The 19,050-nt window shown below is 43.9% G+C and overlaps 1 long non-coding RNA gene across 2 annotated transcripts; it reads left to right on the top strand.

The window, feature by feature from the left end:
- Positions 1-3,618: 3,618 nt before the first annotated feature.
- Positions 3,619-17,676, top strand: LOC150051235 (uncharacterized). 2 transcript variants are annotated; one of them, XR_016538313.1, is made up of 2 exons: positions 3,619-4,221; positions 16,322-17,676. It is a non-coding gene; the product is annotated as an uncharacterized LOC150051235 (long non-coding RNA). The 2 variants fall into 2 exon arrangements; XR_016538312.1 differs by lacking the exon at positions 3,619-4,221 and adding an exon at positions 13,502-15,401.
- Positions 17,677-19,050: the final 1,374 nt, after the last annotated feature.

The raw sequence follows: 19,050 nt of genomic DNA, 5'->3' as shown, positions 1-19,050 counted from the left end.
TATACTGTAAAGTCCTAGATATTGTTTTTTGTGGGTCATGGGGCTTGGACTCTGAGCCTGAACTCTTGAGCTCTATCAGCTCAAGGCTACCACCCTACCCCTGGGCCTGGGCATTGTTCCTGAGCATTTCAGCTCAAGGCTACTCCCCTACCTGCGAGCCAAGCCTTACTTCGCATTTTCTGGAGGTTAATTGGAGATAAGAGTCTCAGGTCCTTTTGTGCACAGGTGGTTTGAACCTTGTCCCTCAGATCATAAATCCTGAGTAGCTAGGATTACAGGCATGAGCCACTCCACCCAGCAAGTCCTATATTTTGTACATATTATATATATATGACATGTAACATATTCATTGCATTCCTGTTCTATGTATAACATATAGGCCTATCCTGGGGCTTAAACTCAGAGCGTTGGACTGTTGCTTGGCTTATTCACTCAGAATCTGGTGTTCTACCACTTGAACCATACCCCACTTTCAGCTATTTGCTGGAAGTACACCTTTTTTTGCCCTCTGCTGCATGCACTGTGGTTTGAGCAATGAAGCCTGTGAATTCTTAAAGGTAGGTCCCTGATTTACTCATCTTTGTGTGCCAATCTAGGCACAGTCAATTTCATCTCCTTTTCATTCGTGAATGATGACGATATACATGCTAGTGTGATATAAATATCTTGTAATGCATTTCAGGGTAGGAAAGCCAGAGGGATGAATTCACGGAAGTTTTCTTCTAAACCATGTTTGAAAGGTGTGGGGCAGAAAGGCCTCAAAAAGTCAATATAAAACTTGCCATCAGGGGGCTGAGAGTTTGGCTTAATGGTAGCGTGGTTGCCTAGCATTCATGAAGTCCTGGGTTTGATTCCTTAGTACCACATACATAGAAAAAGCCAGAAGTGGTGCTGGGGCTCCAGTGGCAGAGCTCTAGGCTTGAAAAAGACCAAGGACAGTGCTCAGGCCCTGAGTTCAAGCCATGTCTGACTAAAAACAAACAAACTACCAACAACAAAAACTGTCCATCAGGCTGGGAAGGTGGCTTAGTGTTAGAGTGCTTGCTTAGCATTCAGAAAGCCATAGGTCAGATCCCTCAGTACCACATAAACAGACAAACCTAGAAGTAGTGCTGTGCCTCAATTTAGTAGAGTGCTAGTCTAGAGAAAACGAAGATCAGGGATACGCAGAGCCTAGTCCCGGACTTTAAACCCTAGGACTGGCAAAAACAAACCAAAAACATCACCTTAGAACATAGAAGGGTTGATAATGCAAATAATTTTTTTGTGTGTTATCTAAATCTCTTGATACTCTCTTCTATTTTTTTTGGCCAGTCCTGGGGCTTGAACTCAGAGCCTGAGCACTGTATTTGAGCTTTAACAAGGCTAGTGCCTTACCACTGAGCCACAGGACCGCTTCCAGTTTTCTAGTGGTTAATTGGAGATAATAGTCTCACGGAATTTCTTGTGCCAGCTGGCTTTGAATCAAGATCCTCATAGCTCAGCCTCCTGATTAGCTGGGAGTACAGGCATGAGCCACCTGTGCCTGGCAGTCTGTGTATTTTTAGACCATTCTCTTATGAGTATCAGCAATTGCTGAGCCATTGCCGAGGTCTTATTACCATTTTTCTCAGGACACTTTTCCCCCATCTATGTGGTGTCTGTATAGTTAAACTCATAATGAAAAGCAAGTATTTATTTGAGATGAGCTGAGACAGACAGAATTACTTCCACAACTCACAGAGATTTCAGTAATTAATTTGAATATGTATTTTATACATAATTAGTCACAAATATTAATGATGTGATAAACTTACTAACTTACAAATATTCAAGGGATAGGAGGCCTTCAAATGTATCCTTATGTAATTCAGTGAGGCGATTTTCGCTGAGAATTCTGGAAGATAAAAAGGTCATTTCTGGATCTAAATTCATCTAGCATTGGGGACTATATTGAATAGAGAAAGTATGGAAAAAAGAAGGCTGGCATTTTCTGTTGCCTAGAGTATATTGTGGCACAACTTTCTTGAGGACAATTACCATTTCATGTCCACAGAATGATGGTTCACAAAGTAGTATGTATGTGAATGTTCATTGTAGCCATGACTGCAACAATCTGCAACTGTAGGTCTATAAATGCAGGTCAACATGCAACTGGGCATGGTCTATAAATACTATGGGAGGTACTAAATCAAGCATGAGACATCCACACTAAGAAATATCATGCAGAAGATGAAAGGAATAGGATAATCTTTTATATATATACAGGAATGTTACCATTCAAAGCAGATAGCATGATATATGCAAGATGCACGATGTTACCATTTCTATAAGAAGTAAACAGGCAGTAAGAAAATGATACCACAAACCTATTCTACTATATGCAAAAGTAATATATATATATACATATATATAGAACAAAATGGTATAAAACTGCCTGGGAAAATAGATCTACTATAGTCATTTCAGGTATACTTTTTACTATGTTATTTCATTTGCATATATGATGAAAATAAGCATGCCTCACTTGTACAATAGATAATAACTTCAACTTGCCATATACTTAATTCAAAGAGGGTCCATGAAATTTATTTTGCATGATAGAAAATAAGGCTTCATCATGCATGTGAGACAAGTACTCTGCCACTTAATAATACCCTGAGTACCCATAAAGCTTAATGTTTCAAACAATTACAGAATTTCAGTCAGTAGAGGTTGATCAGGGTGTAGAGGTTCTCTCAGAGGAATTCTCTTCAAAATTTGGGACCAAAGCTAAGCACAGTGCCTCACACCTGTAAGCCTAGCTACTCAGGAGGCTGAGATCTGAGGATCATGAGTCAAAGCCAGCCCAGGTACTAAAGTCCGTGAGACTCTTATCTCTAATTAGTCACTAGAAAAAACAAAGATAGGCTGAGGCTCAAGGAGTAGAGCAGTAGCCTTGAGCAGAAGAGCTCAGGGACATTGCCAAGGCCCAGTTGTAGGGCAACAGCTTTGAGCTAAAGAGCTCAGGGACATGGCCCAGGCAGATGACCTACAAAAAAATAATTCTAGACCAACAGGGGCTCAACAGTACAGTGTTTTATTTATATTTGGAGAGAATATACTCACAGTTTCTCAGTCCAACAGTACAATCTCCATATATTTTCTTCAATATAAGAAATATCATTTCCTTGGAAAATTCTATTGAGAAATAATTTATATCCATAAATAAGCAGGAATAGAAAGATCAGAATGAGAGAGTCATTGCTAACTCAGAAGGCGTGATTAAATGCAGAAGAAAGACCCCACATTTTCTATATTATGAAGCCCCGAGTTTCCTCACAGTTTATACAATAATAAAGAAACAGAGTGACCAGTCACCAGTGGCTTATACCTGTAATCCTAGCCACTCAAGACGCTGAGATCTCATGATCACCTTGTAAGCTAGCCTAGGCAAGAAACTGTGAGACTCAATTCCAAATAACCACCAAGAAAACCTGGAAATGGCACAATGGCTCCAAGTACTGGAGTGCAACTAGCATTGAGTGAAATAGCTCAGCGATATGTTTGTCAACAAGAAAGAGAGGAAGAAGGAGGAGGAGGAGGAGGAGGAGGAGGAAGAGGAGGACGAAGAGGAGGAGGAGGAGAGGAGGAGGAAGAGGAGCAGCAGCATGAGGAGGAGGAAGAAGAAGAGGAGGAGGAAGGAAAGGAAAGGAAAAGATAAAAATATTGGTTGAAAAAAAATTTTGTGTGTACCTGCTTCTTCTCTGTTCTTCCTTTTAGAGCATGCTATGATTTTCTATGTGCATGTGAATTTCTTTGAATCAGTATCTTCTTGGATAAAGACAAAGGGCAATCTCAAATAAAAGTCTGGAGAATGAATACAATACAAAGAGGAGGACAAGGAAAGTTGAGAAGTGTAAAGTAAAAGCCAACAGGGCACAGCGTGGCTCAGGCCTGTAATCCTACCTACTCAGGAAGCTGAGATCTGAGGACTGCAGTTCAAAGCCAGCCCAGGCAGAAAAGCCCATGACCTTCTTATCTCCATTAATCACTAGAAAAGTGGAACACTGTGACTGAAAGTTTTAAAGCAGTAGTCTTGAGCAGAAGAGCTCAGGAACAGTGCCAGGCCCTGAGATCAAAGCCCTAGGACTGACCAAACATAAAAGAAGAAAACAGAGGTAAACATCACTCAATCACGTTTGGAGAGAAGAGGAAGATCTTGAGACAAGAATGTCAGGCAGAATGCCCAGCACAAAGGAGGTAAGTGATACTTGCAAGACAGTGAAAAGTTGCTTCTTGGGGTCGATATCTGGCACGGGAACGTGGCGGAGCTTCTGCCCTGGGCTGAGATCCACACAGGACAGTGTCTGGTCTTGGCAGTTACAGAGTGAACATAAGTTGGTGCTTGGAAGAGCATTGTGTTCAGTGTGCACCGCTAAAGCATTTTCTGTGGTGGATGTTGAAAAATGAGTTGTAGTACGTTGTTGCAGACTCAAAGTTTTAGCTGTGACTTGAGTCAGGGTTGGATGCTGAGTCTGAATCTGGTGTGGATGTGGAAGTGTCACCGGCCTTTGCTTTGGAGGAAGAGTTGTAGCATTCTTCAGGGTAGTACCATGTGCAGCCTTTGTAGATGATGACATTGGCTGACGTCCTGATGTTGTAGGATGAGTTACATTCTTCCAGTGAGGCTGAGTTGAGGTCCTCTGCCTAGCCGGAGTTGGAGTCTTTGGCTGAGCCATAGTTGGGGCCTTCTGTTTAGGCTGAGTTACAGCCTTCCATATAGGCTGGGCCAGTGTCTCCTGCTGATGCTGAGTTGTGGTATCTTGTGGAAGCTTTGTTTTGGTTTCCTGCAGATGCTGAGTTGGGGTCTCCTGTAGAAGCTGAGTTTTGTTTTCCTGCAGGTTTTGAGTTGGAGTCTTTTGCCCAGGCTGTGCTGGAGTCCCCTGCAGGGATTGTTCTACAGTGGCCTGCAAAGACTGTGCTGGAATCTCCTGCAGAGGTAGTGTTAGGGACTCCTGTAGAGGTGGAGTGGGAATCTCCTGTGAAAATAGAGTTGAAGTCTCCTGCAGATATTGAGTTGGGGTCCACTGTGGATGGTGAGTTGGGGTCCCTTGTGGATGGTGAGTTGGGGTCCCCTGTGGATGGTGAGTTGGGGTCGCCTGTGGATGGTGTGTTAAAGTCTCCTGCAAATTCTGAGTTGGGGTCTCCTGCAGATATTGAGTTGAAATCTCCTAGAGATGGTGAGTTGGGGTCGCCTGTGGATGGTGAGTTGGGGTCCCCTGCGGATGGTGAGTTGAAATCTCCAGTGGATGGTGAGTTGAAGTCTCCTGCAGATACTGAGTTATAGTCTCCAGTGGATGGTGAGTTGGGGTCCCCTGTGGATGGTGAGTTGGGGTCCCCTGCGGATGGTGAGTTGAAATCTCCAGTGGATGGTGAGTTGGAGTTGCCTGTGGATGGTGAGTTGTGGTCTCCTGCAGATGGTGAGACAGAAGCTTCTCAGTAGTCTGGGTTGGGATCTCTTGCACATGCTGAGTTGGAGTCTCCAGCAGAGATTGAGTTGAAATCTCCTGCCAGGGCTGTGTAGTGGTCTCCTGCAGAGCCTCACTTGAGGTTTCCTGCAAAGGCTCAGTTGGGACCTTCTGCATAGTTGAAGGAAGTTTGATCTTTGTTGTAGGTTGTGAAGTTAGATTTCCATCCTGGATGTGAAGTGGAAATGTCATTTGAGGAGGAGCTGTAGTCTCCGACACGGATGGAGAATATTCAGCCTCAGAAGTGGGTTCTGAAATTACGGAAAGCAGTAGGTCCACTGGTTCAAATGTGACCTTGTGTGTCACTGGACTCTGGGTTGTTGCAGGAGCTGTGATGGAAAATGGGGCTGGGGATGTAAACTTCGTGGGTGGTGTTGAATGGTCAGTTAAGGTCTCCTGTATGGTTGGAGAAAGTCCAACCTCCATATTAGATTCTGGGGTTAAGGTAATTTCCACATCAAAAGGTTGAACTGTGACTTCAGTCAGATTTGGATGCTGAGACTGAATCATCTCTGTGTGTAGAAGGGTTACCTCGGGGTGTTCTGCAGAAGGACTTGTTGTCTCCTTCACAGATGAAAAATGTTCATACTCTGTGGCAGGGTTTGGAATTACTGTAACTTCCACAACAAATTGTTGGAATGTCACATTGGGCAATGCAGAATGCTGAGTTTCATTCTCATCTGTTATGAGAACTGTCAGCCCCTGATATTCTTCTGGTTGTGATACAACCTTCGTAGGGGCTTTGTAGACTGACTTGGGGTCTCATCTACTGTTGGTGAAAGTTCATCTTCTACAATAGCTTGTACAGTTACTGTCAGTTGGATGTCCACAGGTTGAATTGTTACCCGAGAGCGCTTTTTCAAGTTTTTAACAAGTTTAGCTGTAGTAGAGAGTTCTGGAATAATTGTGAGTTCCACGTCCAAAGGTTGAGATGTGACACTGGGTAATACTGGGCTCTGAGCTGAATCTGGATCTGGTGTGGGAACTGTCATCTCATAATTCACTGGAGGTGCTGCTGTCTCATGAGGTGGCAATGGAAGCTGAGCTGGACCTGCATCTTGAGTTGAAGAGAGTTCTATGTCTACTGGAGTCTCTAAAGGCTGAAGTAAAGCTGGCTGCAGCACTGGAGAGGGTTCCACCTTCTCAGGGAGTTGGGCAGGCTGAGATGGAGCCACTGGAAAAGTTGCAGAGGTATTTTCCTGCTTGTGGAAATCTGGAGTGTGAGTTGCAGTCTCTTGCTGGAGTGAAGGAGGGTCAACATTTTCAGGGACTTTAGGAGGCTGGGAAGGGAAACCAGACTGAGTTGGAGAAAAGTTAGCAACTGTAGTCTGTGGAGTTATGGTCAACTCCAGGTCCACATGTTTCACTGTGGTTTTAGGTGACATTAGTTCATTAGAACCTTTGAACATCATTTCCAGATTTACATTTTCCTGATTTTCTGGGGAACTTAATCCCTGCACTCTATGCTTCAGTTGCCATATCTAAACATATAATAGGGGCGCAAGCGTCACATCCACCCTGAATTTGTGGCTGGTGTCAAATCAAACTTCACTCAGTTAGGATTTTAAACCATCCTCTATTACAGATGATTGACAAGTTCCTGCCCAGGTATGAAAGGCATGGGCATTAGTAAGGCACGCTTACAAACTATTCTATGACCTCCCGGCTCTGATTAATTTTGAATGGCCAAGCACAAATGACTCTAGGATCCTTTTTCCGGGTCTGGGGTGAAAGAACAAATGGTTTTCTTGTGCACTCGGAGTGTACAGAGGTGGAACATGCATTTGCAGTGATGGCTGTTCTGAAGCCTCAGCTAGAGCAATGTGCTGTGTGTCACTTTTGAGTGGACGAGGCATGGCCTCCTTGTGGTCCTCACCTGGCTCTGGCACTGTCTCTGGGAGTCTGTCCTGCAGACTCAACTCCTCTGGCAGATCCTGACGAGAAGCAGGAAACTGACCTGACCCAGGAGGTTGCTGTGCAGCAGCATCTGTCCTGCGCAATGTGAGCATCCTAGGAGTGGGCTCCTGAGGTCCCGTTAGGCACTGGTCTCCTGGTTAGGCACTGAAGTGAAGGTAATTGTCACATCTGGGGGCTTATCTGTAACATAGGAGACATTGGCATGGTGAGCTTGGGCCTCTCCTGGAGAGTGAACTGTCAGCTGGTGGTTTGGTCGACTTGCATCCATGGGGGACTCAGGAGCTTGAATAGGAGCCTCATGCTCAACTGGAGGTGTGACTTCCTCCAAAGGCTTTTCAGGCTGAGCTGGGGCTTCCAGGTGGCTTTCCAAAAGTTCTCCAAACCCTGGGAGCTCTGAAGGCTGACCTGGCACCTCTTGCTGGGTAGTTGACAGTTCTTCCTGCTGAGGTCTCCCTGGAGGCTGGGCTGGGGTCTGTTGCTGACGTGGAGTGGTGAAGGTAATCTGCACATCTGCAGGCTGAACTGTGACATTTGGTGAGGTTGAATGCTGAGTTTTATTGCTGCTTGGAAATGGAACCCGTCCATCCTCATGCACCGATGGCATAATAACCTCTTTGTTAACAAGCTGTTGTGCTAGGGTTTCTTCCTGAGCCACAAGGGACTGGAGCTTCTCAGGAGTCCCCGGGTTTTGAGTATGGGTGTGCAGCTGGAACTGAGAAGATTCACCTTGTTCGAGCAGTTCTGGAAGTTCATCTGCCTTCTCTTGTGCTTTCTGAGGCATGCTGTCACCATAAGCCATATTTTTACTTGATCTAGCTGGGATTCTGCAAACTGGTTTTCAGTTCCTACCAGAAGCTCATGTACTTGCCGTCTCTGCCTATGTAGCCACCTCCTGACTAGATCCTTTTTCCGGGTCTGGAGTGAAAGAACAAATGGTTTTTCTTGTGCTCTCTGAGTGTACAGTTTTCCTGCCGCTCTATGAGAGTCTTCATTTTAAAAGTCCACTTTTTGGGCCAAACTTTTTCCATCAAAAGTCCATTGTCCTTGTTTGGAGTCATAGGCCGCCCCCATTTTCTTAAGACACTCAATGTCCTCTGGGGTGTATGGGAGTGGAGGAAGGTTACAGAGGGACTTTTCTGTCATTGGGAGGACTCGCACTTGTGGAGTTCTCTTACCCTGGAGTGCAGCTTCCCGGGCCGCTTTGTCTGCTAGGCGGTTACCTCTGGCCTCCATTGATTCCCCCTTTTGGTGGCCCGGGCAATGCATAATGCTCAGTCTTTTTGGTTATAGATTTCTCCATGTATGTGAGCAGTAGCAAAGGCATATCGACTATCAGTGTAAATGTTGAGCCTCTTACCTTCAGCCATTTGGAGAGCCTTGGTCATGGCAATGAGTTCGGCTTTCTGAGCTGATGTCCCAGGAGGTAGCCCTTCGGCCCAAATTACCTCAGTCTCAGTGGTAACAGCTGCCCCTGCCTTCCGCTCTCCATTTTCCAGAAGGCTACTGCCATCCGTGAACCAGGTGAGCTCAGCATCCTGAAGGGGGTGGTCTGTCAAATCAGGTCAGGTCCCATCACCAAGAGTTTAGTTCCAGTCCTCTCAGTAAACAATTGTAAGGTGGTGGTTGAATCCGGCAGCACAGCAGCTCCAATGGAATGTCACACCTCCTGCTGGGTCACCTACAAAATTTCTAAAGAAGCTTAACCTAAGGCCTGACTCTGGTGAATTCTCCCAATGCTTTTCTAGTTGCTTTACCCGAGCACACTCATTTTTGCAGGCTGGCACCCGTTGGTTTTTAAGACAGTATAGGATTGAGAATCCAAAGTAATACCAGGGTGGCAACTTTTAGTAACCAGATTGAACAAGGCTTAGCACTCTCTAGACAGGCACAGAAGACTCGAAACTGTAGCCGTTCCCCACAAGTGCAGTCTCCATTCTTGCACATTTGTTACTACTATTTTTTTCCATGCCTCTAACTTATGCTGTCTTAATTTTTAAGAAACAACTTTTTGGTCCCTTTATCTAAAGAGGACTGATGGGCGACGATCCATCTTCTATAACTTCTTCAGGCTGACTCAGGGGCGTTGTCTCTATACCTAGCCAGGGACCCTGAAAACTTAGCCTATTTTACCAAGAGGCTGTCAAGATTACATATATTCTACTCCAAATTGGAGGTCATGTAAAGCATTTAACAACTGCACAAACTTTTTCTTTGGCTACAACAGTGTAGCTTACTTTTCCTGATTTACATTTTCCTGATTTTCTGGGGAACTTAATCCCTGCACTCTATGCTTCAGTTGCCATATCTAAACATATAATAGGGGCGCAAGCATCACATCCACCCTGAATTTGTGGCTGGTGTCAAATCAAACTTCACTCAGTTAGGATTTTAAACCATCCTCTATTACAGATGATTGACAAGTTCCTGCCCAGGTATGAAAGGCATGGGCATTAGTAAGGCACGCTTACAAACTATTCTATGACCTCCCGGCTCTGATTAATTTTGAATGGCCAAGCACAAATGACTCTAGGATCTGACACCACCTCTGCCATCCAAGCTGTGGCTTACTGCATCTGGATGCTTCATTGTCCCAGTAGTGTCTCTCCACACAGGAATAAATGTCCCATTGGCATTTCACTTTGTTGGTTGCTGGACTTGAACTCAGGGTCTGGGTGCTGTCTCTCAGCTCTCCAGCTCAAGGCTAACACCCTGCCACTTCGAGCTCCATAGCAACTCTTAATAGCACTCTGACAGATTAGACACCACAGTCTCACAGGGACTTTGCCTTGCCCGGGCTGGCTCAAAACTGCGGCTTTCAGATCAGTGAGTCCTACAAAGGCCACTTTACTCCAATTAGAAGCAACAAGGTGGTCAACTCAGAAATAGTCTCTAAGCATGATCTTACCTGGAACTTGGTGAGGGCCAAATTTACATCTGAATGAGGATCTGCTGTCCTCCATGGGCCTGCTGCAGATTGCTATAGAGTAACTTACAAGAATAAGCTGAAATAGCAATTAAGCAACCATTTTGGTAGTCCTAATTTTTCTTGTTTTCTTTTTTTTTCTTGAAACAAACATTTAGGACAACTTCAATTTCAAACTTTGTTCAGAAATCCATTTCCAATGTTCTTTAAAACTTTTACTGATATTTGCTTAAACAATTAACACTTTAGCCTTTATGTGCATTTGAAAGATTTTTAAGGGCTCAAGGAACTCCCTTTGCCCCCAGACCCCCTAGGGGTCAAGGCACTCCCTTTGCTTCCAGGTTTCCTTTTTGGAGAGGCATTTTTTTTTCCTGCAGTTTAGGTTACTGCCTAAAACTCCAGCAACAGTTTAAACTCAAATAAGTTTTTTTCCTCAATGCAAGAACTGTAAACATCATCAGTGCACCAAAAGTCTAAATCTGGACTTAGTTTCCTTCTTTTTCTAGAATACATCCAATTGCAATGCAGTAGCATGAACCCAAATTATACAGAGATAAATTTTTAAACATTCATTCCTTTTAAAATACTAATTATATTACCCAGATTTTACCATCAGATTTTCAGTGTCAGTCTGCAAAGAAAAAGAGCAAAGATGTGGATCTCAGTCCACCTGACCAGGTTAAGTGAACAGCCTTCATTCCAGCTTATTTACCCAGAGCTGCACCTTTGCCAGTTCACCTCTCACCCCCAAAGATGGTCACATAGGACTATTCTAAGTTTTCCCATCCTTTCTCTTAGCATTTGATTACCTAGACAGTTTTGAAAGATAGGTAAGGTCTCTGAAATAAATAAATTTACATTTTAATTCCTAATATTTATCTCCAAATTTTAACTTAAGGAAATAGATTCTAAATTCCCTGATACCTCTGGGTTAAACAGGATACAATGTTTACAATGTAAACAGCTCTATGCATTTCAATATCAGATTATTTTTAATGCAAATTTCATTTAGAAAATACTTTTTCTACTTTAGAAAAATACTTTTTACCAGTTTCTCTTTAAAGCAATGCAATAACCCTTTGAGACATTGTAAAACATTTTAATCTAATAATTTTCTTGAAGTTTAGACTTAGATTTACCCAATTGCCTTTTTGTTTCAAGTATAAATTTATCCATTGTTTTATACAGCATGCTGACAATTTAACCTTGAACATGTTCACTTACTCATTCATACATTCATACTTAAAGATCTTGAAGCGCGCAAAATTAATATCGGCCGTTCATTTTCCGGAAGTTTGTGTCAAGAGAGCTTTGCCAATTTTACTCTTGCAGGTGAGAACCAGGTTCAGAACAAAACTTTTTACAAGGCAACTTAGCAGTGATTTATTTCTCTAGGGCTTGTTACAACTGCCCAGAATACACACACAAAAATTGCAAGGATCCATATTTAAGACTGGTACCAATTTTGAAAACAAAACTAGACAACAAAAAAACATCTCACAAAATAAGACAGAAGCAGAGACCTTTAAGTACTCCAAATTTTGATGGCATGCATGGCAGCAGTCTCAGACTGTTCCATTTTAGACTCCGAGTAAAACATAACAAAACAGACATACAAGAAACAAAACAAACAGACTGGTCCCTTAACCTACCGCGCGGCTTTCAGACGGTCGGGGAGGGGCAAAAGCCGTTCCCTCGACCAACAGAGGAACGTATCCTTCCGATACACTGGGGGCACCGAAAAATCGGGCCCCCAATGGAAGAAACCCAGACGTTTCCCTTACCAGCTGGACTGAAGAGTCCTCAGACTGGGGCGAAGCCCCAAAAGGGGAAACCAGACGGGTCAGAAATCTGACCCCAGATGCCTCAGGGACGTCTCCCAGGGGCTGCGGTCGGGAGTACGAGCTCGTCAGCTCCTCCACGGGTCCGCCAGATACAGATTGACACGGCCGAGTCACAGATTCCAGAAATACTCTTAACATAGGACAAGACATACAAAAGACAACATGCCAGAAATACTCTTAACATAAGACAAGACATACAAAGGACAACAGAAATTTGCTGGCCAGCTTACCTCCCGAAGGTGGGTCGGTGGTCCCTGGGTGGGGGTCTCCTATCTCGCTGGGGCCTCCAAATGTTAGACCCCCGACTCGGCGGGATGTCTTCTAGACGGAGCCCCCTTCCCAAGGAACAGCGAGTCCACGCAGTCGGATGCAATCAGCAAGAGGTTTATTTGGGAACACAGGCGCCCGGGGCAACAAGATCTCCTAGGAGACTTGCGCACCTAGGCTGGGGAGAGGGGGATATTTATGGGTGGCTGAAGCAGGTTACAGAAGCAGAAGCATAGTTACAGAGTAATGATTGATTATAATCACATTAGGTAAGACTCAGCTAGGGGTTTATTGAATTTCCACTTGGTTAAACAGGCAGTTGACTGCATGTCTTGTTTCTGGCCATATTTTATTGTTTTATTCCTGGAATTTCCTCCTCTTATTCAGGTTCATAAGGTATACAGTTTCACTGACTCGAACCAATTCAAACTGCACATCCTGTTGGCTGTTTTTCCAGCCCATTGTATAAACTGCAGCTACTTGTACTATTCTAAAGGCCATTCTTTTAAGACTTTGGATTATGTTTGTGTTGTGAAAGTACTTTCGAGTGGTTGCTATTGGTTACTATTACATTATGGGGAGATTTTATATTTCTCACAGTAGCCACGTCCTGACTAGATCCTTTTTCCGGGTCTGGGGTGAAAGAACAAATGGTTTTTCTTGTGCACTCGGAGTGTACAGAGGTGGAACATGCATTTGCAGTGATGGCTGTTCTGAAGCCTCAGCTAGAGCAATGTGCTGTGTGTCCCTTTGAAGTGGACGAGGCATGGCCTGCTTGTGGTCCTCACCTGGCTCTGGCACTGTCTCTGGGAGTCTGTCCTGCAGACTCAACTCCTCTGGCAGATCCTGACGAGAAGCAGGAAACTGACCTGACCCAGGAGGTTGCTGTGCAGCAGCATCTGTCCTGCGCAATGTGAGCATCCTAGGAGTGGGCTCCTGAGGTCCCGTTCTTCCCTGCTGGTCAGGGGTGCCGGGCGCCGCAACTGGTGCCGAGACCCGGGACCTGCGGAGGGGCCGAAGAGGATCCAGAACTTGACTCGTGAAGAGGACTCCTAGGTATGTTGTTCTGGGAGATTCCTGTCTGGGTGCTTAATTAAGCACCAGGATAGTCTCTCGGAGTCATCGTACAGGGAAGGAGAGACCACCAAGAGTGGGGTAAAATATAAGAGAAAACAAAAGAAAAGGATTGAGGGACTGCAGCCCTCACAAAGTACAGTGCAGGAGGAGGAGAGAGGAGAGAAGAAAAAACAGGAGGGACCAAGGAGCTCCCTCTACCCGTCCTTGAAGGAATTTCAGGATGATAACCAGTTCTCTGCCCTGACTTTACATGATCAGGATGCAGGAGAGTCAGATCAAAGCACAGAAAATGAGGGGGAAGGGTCCCCGGAGGAGCTAAGTTCAAATGAAGAGGGAGAATTAGAGGAGCAAGCTGCCAGGTATGAGGCTGATAGATACGGCCCCAGGGGAGGATTTGGTGCAGACAATGGCCAGGGCGTTTCCCGACCTACCCCTTCTGCCCCGCCCCCCTGCGTCCCTAAGACAGGGAACTCCCTTATCGGTGCTCCTACCTGGTCTCGGCTGAAAACTTTAAAAGATCTTATGGCCTCCGCTCAACAGTACTGCACTAGTGCGTAGGCTTAAAGCCATGGCCATGACTCCCACAGACTGGTACGAAATTGGACGCTCTTGCCTAACGCATGGCCAATTCCTGGCATTTAGTGCCTCAGCAGCGGATTTGGCTGTGGCCCGGCATGGCCAAAATGTTGCTAATGGCCATCCTGAATGGACGGCGGACATGCTCTTTGGACAAGGCCTTTATGTGGCAGATCAAATGAACTATCCCATGGAAGTGTATCGCCAGGTTAATGATATATTTTATAGGGCTTGGAAGTCCCTCTCTAACAAGGGAGAGCTTCGAGGTGGCCTTACAAAAATCATCCAGAAGCCTGTCGAACCTTTTACTGATTTTGTTGGGCGAGTTCCTGACGTTTAGTAAATTATCTAAACTCCTTGCAAAGGCAGGCTTAAACTTGGCACCAGAAAAGGTGCAATTTTCAGAAAAGGTTCAGTTTTTAGGTTCCATAATTTCTCCCACAGTTGTTACACCTCAAAAGGTGGTATTAAAGACAAAGCATTTGCATACCCTTCATGATTTTCAAAAATTAATGGGGGACGTAAATTGGGTCCGAAATTTTCTTAATGTCCCTCGCTCTGAATTGTTGCCCCTCTTTTCCTTATTGGAGGGAGACCCGGATGTTACCTCACCTAGAAAATTGACTGTTCAGGCTAAGAGTTCCATTCAGCGTCTTGAACAGGCCATAGAAAATGCACAACTTTTGCGTGTAAATCCATCAGCGCCAATCTTATTGTGCATTTTTAAAACAAAGAATTATCCTACAGGAGTATTATGGCAAGAAGGCCCATTGTTATGGTTGCATGGAAATTCTTATGGCTTAAAAACTATTCAGTATTTTCCAGAATTAGTTGCTTTGTTAGCTCTTACAGGTTGCAAGGCGTGTTTGACTCACTTTGCAAAATTTCCTGACAAATTAATTATTCCTTATACCCGGCAACAAGTACAAATATTGGCTGCCTCTGTTGACTGGTGGGCAGTTTTGGTGTGCTCCTTTCCAAATATAATTGACAATCATTATCCCAAACATCCACTGCTGAATTTTGTGCGTGAAGATTGGGTGTATTTCCCCAAAGTTACGGAAAAACTGCCTCTGAGTAATGCCCTAATTATATTTACAGATGGGTCAAAAACAGGCCGAGGTGCCTATGTAGTTCAAGGAAAAGAGCCAGTAACTTTAAATTTTCGACCAGAAACTCCACAAGTAGTTGAATGTCTAACAGTTTTAGAAGTATTCGGGAAATTTCCTGAGCCTTTTAACCTATATTCTGATTCACAATATGTAGTTAATGCAGTGGCATCCCTGGAAGTCGCCGCCTCCATAAAAGGTAGCAGTACAGTTTCAAATATATTATCCCAACTTCAGAGTTTAATTTTACAAAGGAAAAATCCTTTTTTCATTGGTCATATTCGGGCACATACTGGCTTGCCTGGTCCTATGTCAGAGGCCAATGCCTTAGTGGATTTGACTGCCAGAGCCCTGGTGGGCCTTTCCCATAATTCTGTTCAATTAGCACGAGATTTTCATCAGCTTTATCATGTTTCTGCAAAAACCCTTCGTTATAAGTTTTCCATTTCACGCCAACAGGCTAGAGAAATTGTTAAAGCTTGTCAATCCTGTGTGGTTTATCACCCCTCTTTTATAATTGGGGTTAATCCTAGAGGACTTTGTTCTAATGCCCTGTGGCAAATGGATGTTACTCATGTACCTGAATTTGGCCGAGTAAAATATATACATGTCTCTGTGGATACCTTCTCTGGCATAATGCATGCCACCGCCCTTACTGGAGAAAAGGTGTCACATGTCAAAGTCCATTGCTTGGAAGCCTGGGCAGCATGGGGAAAACCATTAAAATTGAAAACAGATAATGGCCCTGCTTATGCCTCTGCCGGATTTCGCTCCTTTTGCACTCAAATGCAGGTAGTTCATTCTACTGGCCTCCCTTACAATCCCCAGGGTCAGGGAATTGTGGAACGCGCCAATAGAACACTTAAACAACTTTTATTTAAACAAAAGGAGGGAATAGGCCGAGATGCCTCCCCCAGAGAAAGGCTGGCCATTGCACTGTTTACCTTAAATTATGTAACAGTGGATGACAATGGACAATCAGCTGCTGATCGGCATGCTGGCAAAATGGCAATACCACCCACACAAAAAGTAATGTTGAAAAATGTTATCGATAATAAATGGTATGGACCGGATCCTGTAATTCAGAGATCCAGGGGAGCTGTTTGTGTTTTTCCACAGGGACAGGAATCCCCCCATTGGGTGCCGCAGCGCCTCGTAAGGATATTGGAGGAAAATCAAACGCCTAAAGAGGACGATGCGAAACAAAATCCTGGGAATAACCCTGTTAATAATTCTTCTGCTGCCACGACTTTGGATGAAGAGACAGAAGGGAAAAAGCAACAAGGAAAAGACGATGTGGGCAGTGATGAAGACCTTTCCATTACCAATGCCTGTGACTAATGCTTCTTCCGTTTTCCCCTTTGTGCCACCAATTCTTCCTTGCAACTTCCCTAGGACTGCAAGGTTCCCTATGCCTTACCCTGTCAAAAAATCTGTCCTTCTGTGTTAGGCTGGTTTCTCAAAAATTGGGTCGCTCTGATTAATGTATAGTTCTGGCAAGGGAAGGGTTGTGGGGTTTTCTGCACTTGTTCCAGAGGTGGACCTTCCTGTTTATGTTTTTACTCTTTAAAGCTTCAAGTAATGATAGTATTTTAAATTGTTCTGCCATAGAGTGTAAATTGAGTCAATGCTGGAGCCGTTGCCTACATTTGTTCCAGTTCCTGTGAATGTTTGTTGCAGTTTGTTTTGGGTTTTGTGTCTTTAGCCTTTGGTTGCTCTGCCGAATGAGGTCTCGCAATAAGAGAGAGAGAGCAATGCTTGTTCATGCACTCACTGCCTTGGAGCAGGGACACTCCCCCAAAATTTGGCTTGCAGCTTTAAAGGTCAACTAAAACTGTCCTGTACTGCCTTTGCACCCTCGAGACCTTAGTCTATTGCACGAGGAATAGGAGTATAGGCAGCCAAGAGTTGTGAAATGATGGACAAAGTACCACTCCTGACCCTAACAGGTCAGGGAGAGCATGTGCGTCAGCATATGGGTCTGCGCCCCTAGCCCATCTCCACAAAGGGAAAAGAGGACCTGAAGGGGAGGGATCCAGAGTTGATCGCCTGGGTCACTCCTCTAGAGTAGGACCTCAAGTTTTACTTTGGAGGACAGCACCTCTGCTCTCTTCACAACAGGTATGTTGGCCTGCTGCATTAAAACAGAAAGGGGGAGATGTGGGGAGCCGGAGCGGCCGACATTACAAGACGGCGCCTGTCCCCTGCCTCGCTCTTTGTGAACAACTTCTTAGTTCTCCTTATTTGGTATGTGAGTGCGGAGCCTTTGCTCGTTCCACTGAGTCTGCGCGTATGACGTCAGAGGCCTGACCAATCCCGAGTTTTAAAATGACCCTGGCAACAGAGCAGCCAATGGCAAAAGCCCCGTGTTCCTTGATTGTTTATAAGCAGCTGCATTTCCCTGCCCCGGGCCCCTCTGCTTCAGCTCTCCCTTTAATCAAGTTGCTCTTCAATAAAGCGTGATACGAGAAGGATCCTCGGGTGGTGTCCGTTCTTCCCTGCTGGTCAGGGGTGCCGGGCGCCGCACTCATATATACATATATATACATAAACTTGTGTATATATAACATATATATTCATATTATATTACATATAAGATGCATTTTTCTTTAAAGCAGGATATTGATTTGATGTTAGAAAAGAACAGTATGGCACATTAGAGATTATCAGCAATCTAGAAGGAATGATTTTCTTTCCTGTACTGCTGTGTAAAGTCAGGATTTTGTACTTGTTAACCTGTTTAGCTTAGTCACATTTTTTTGGATACAAAAGTATTTATTTTATGAAATTGGTATTTAAAATAAACTTTTCATCTGTCTACTCACAAAATCTAATTTAAAACATGATACATTTCTCTCTAGCTGATTTGATGCTATGCTTTACAAACAATACTCACTTATTATTTTTTATTAAGAACCTGTACTAAAGAAGTTTTTGTTTTATCAGAAAGCATTTCCCTTTTCTTATAGAGTGCTTCTTAAATGAAGACACCAACAAGAACTACTTTCAGATGGTACAGAATTTCTTATTTCTTGAAGACTCTGTGGTTGACCACTTCTTCATTAGTTACCTGCAGCAGCAAAACACCTTCCTTACTACCAACACCACTGAAGGAACCAAGAAAAGCTTTATTAATGATCACTTGGCTTGCCTCAGCTGTTGAAATGAAGCACTTTATAGTCTTTGTGGCAGCAGAATATACTTGTCCATGGTTCCTATCAATGCTAAAATTCCAGCAGGGAAAAAAATGATATGTTAAGCACCCAAATCTTCATGGAGAGGGGAGGGGGGAGAAAGAAGGAACAAAAGGGAAAAACAACCAAAATAATTTAAGTATGACAAATTGGAAAACGGGGTTTATAGAATTAAACCTGTTTGTGTTTATACATTGTTAAACTCAATTTATAGCTATGTTAAACTACGTAAGAACCACTATACTAATGAAAGACCATTGAAGAGTTATTAGTTTATCTTTTAGGGAAGAAAATTAAGAAAGAAAAAGTAAATAAGACCTTACCTAAAGGAGTTTAACTGAAGCTTAGAACTATCTTGCTCTACCCCTCAGCTTTTGTTGGCATCCTTATAAACTACTGTAGTAACAGCTTTGTTGAAGCAGCACAGTTTTTTAAGACTGGCGGAATTTAGTAGCCGTCAAGAGTTCTCTTGTACTACACTTGTGTCCCTGAAGAGTACCTTGTTGGGGTTATTTGCTTTCCTTGCATTGAAGAAGCAGCATCTAAAAGATCTAAAAAGGTGTTTCTCCTTGCAAAGATATCCCTTAAGTTATCTAGATAATTTAATCCTGATGAATTGCAGACAACACACTTACATCTGACCAGCATTTATCT

The sequence above is a fragment of the Megascapheus bottae genome, chromosome 17, assembly GCF_031878675.1.
Source record: "Megascapheus bottae isolate mThoBot1 chromosome 17, mThoBot2.hap1, whole genome shotgun sequence".
Taxonomy (NCBI): Eukaryota; Metazoa; Chordata; class Mammalia; order Rodentia; family Geomyidae; genus Megascapheus; species Megascapheus bottae.
Note: the sequence above shows the minus strand (reverse complement) of the source record. Positions and strands in the feature narration are given on the sequence as shown.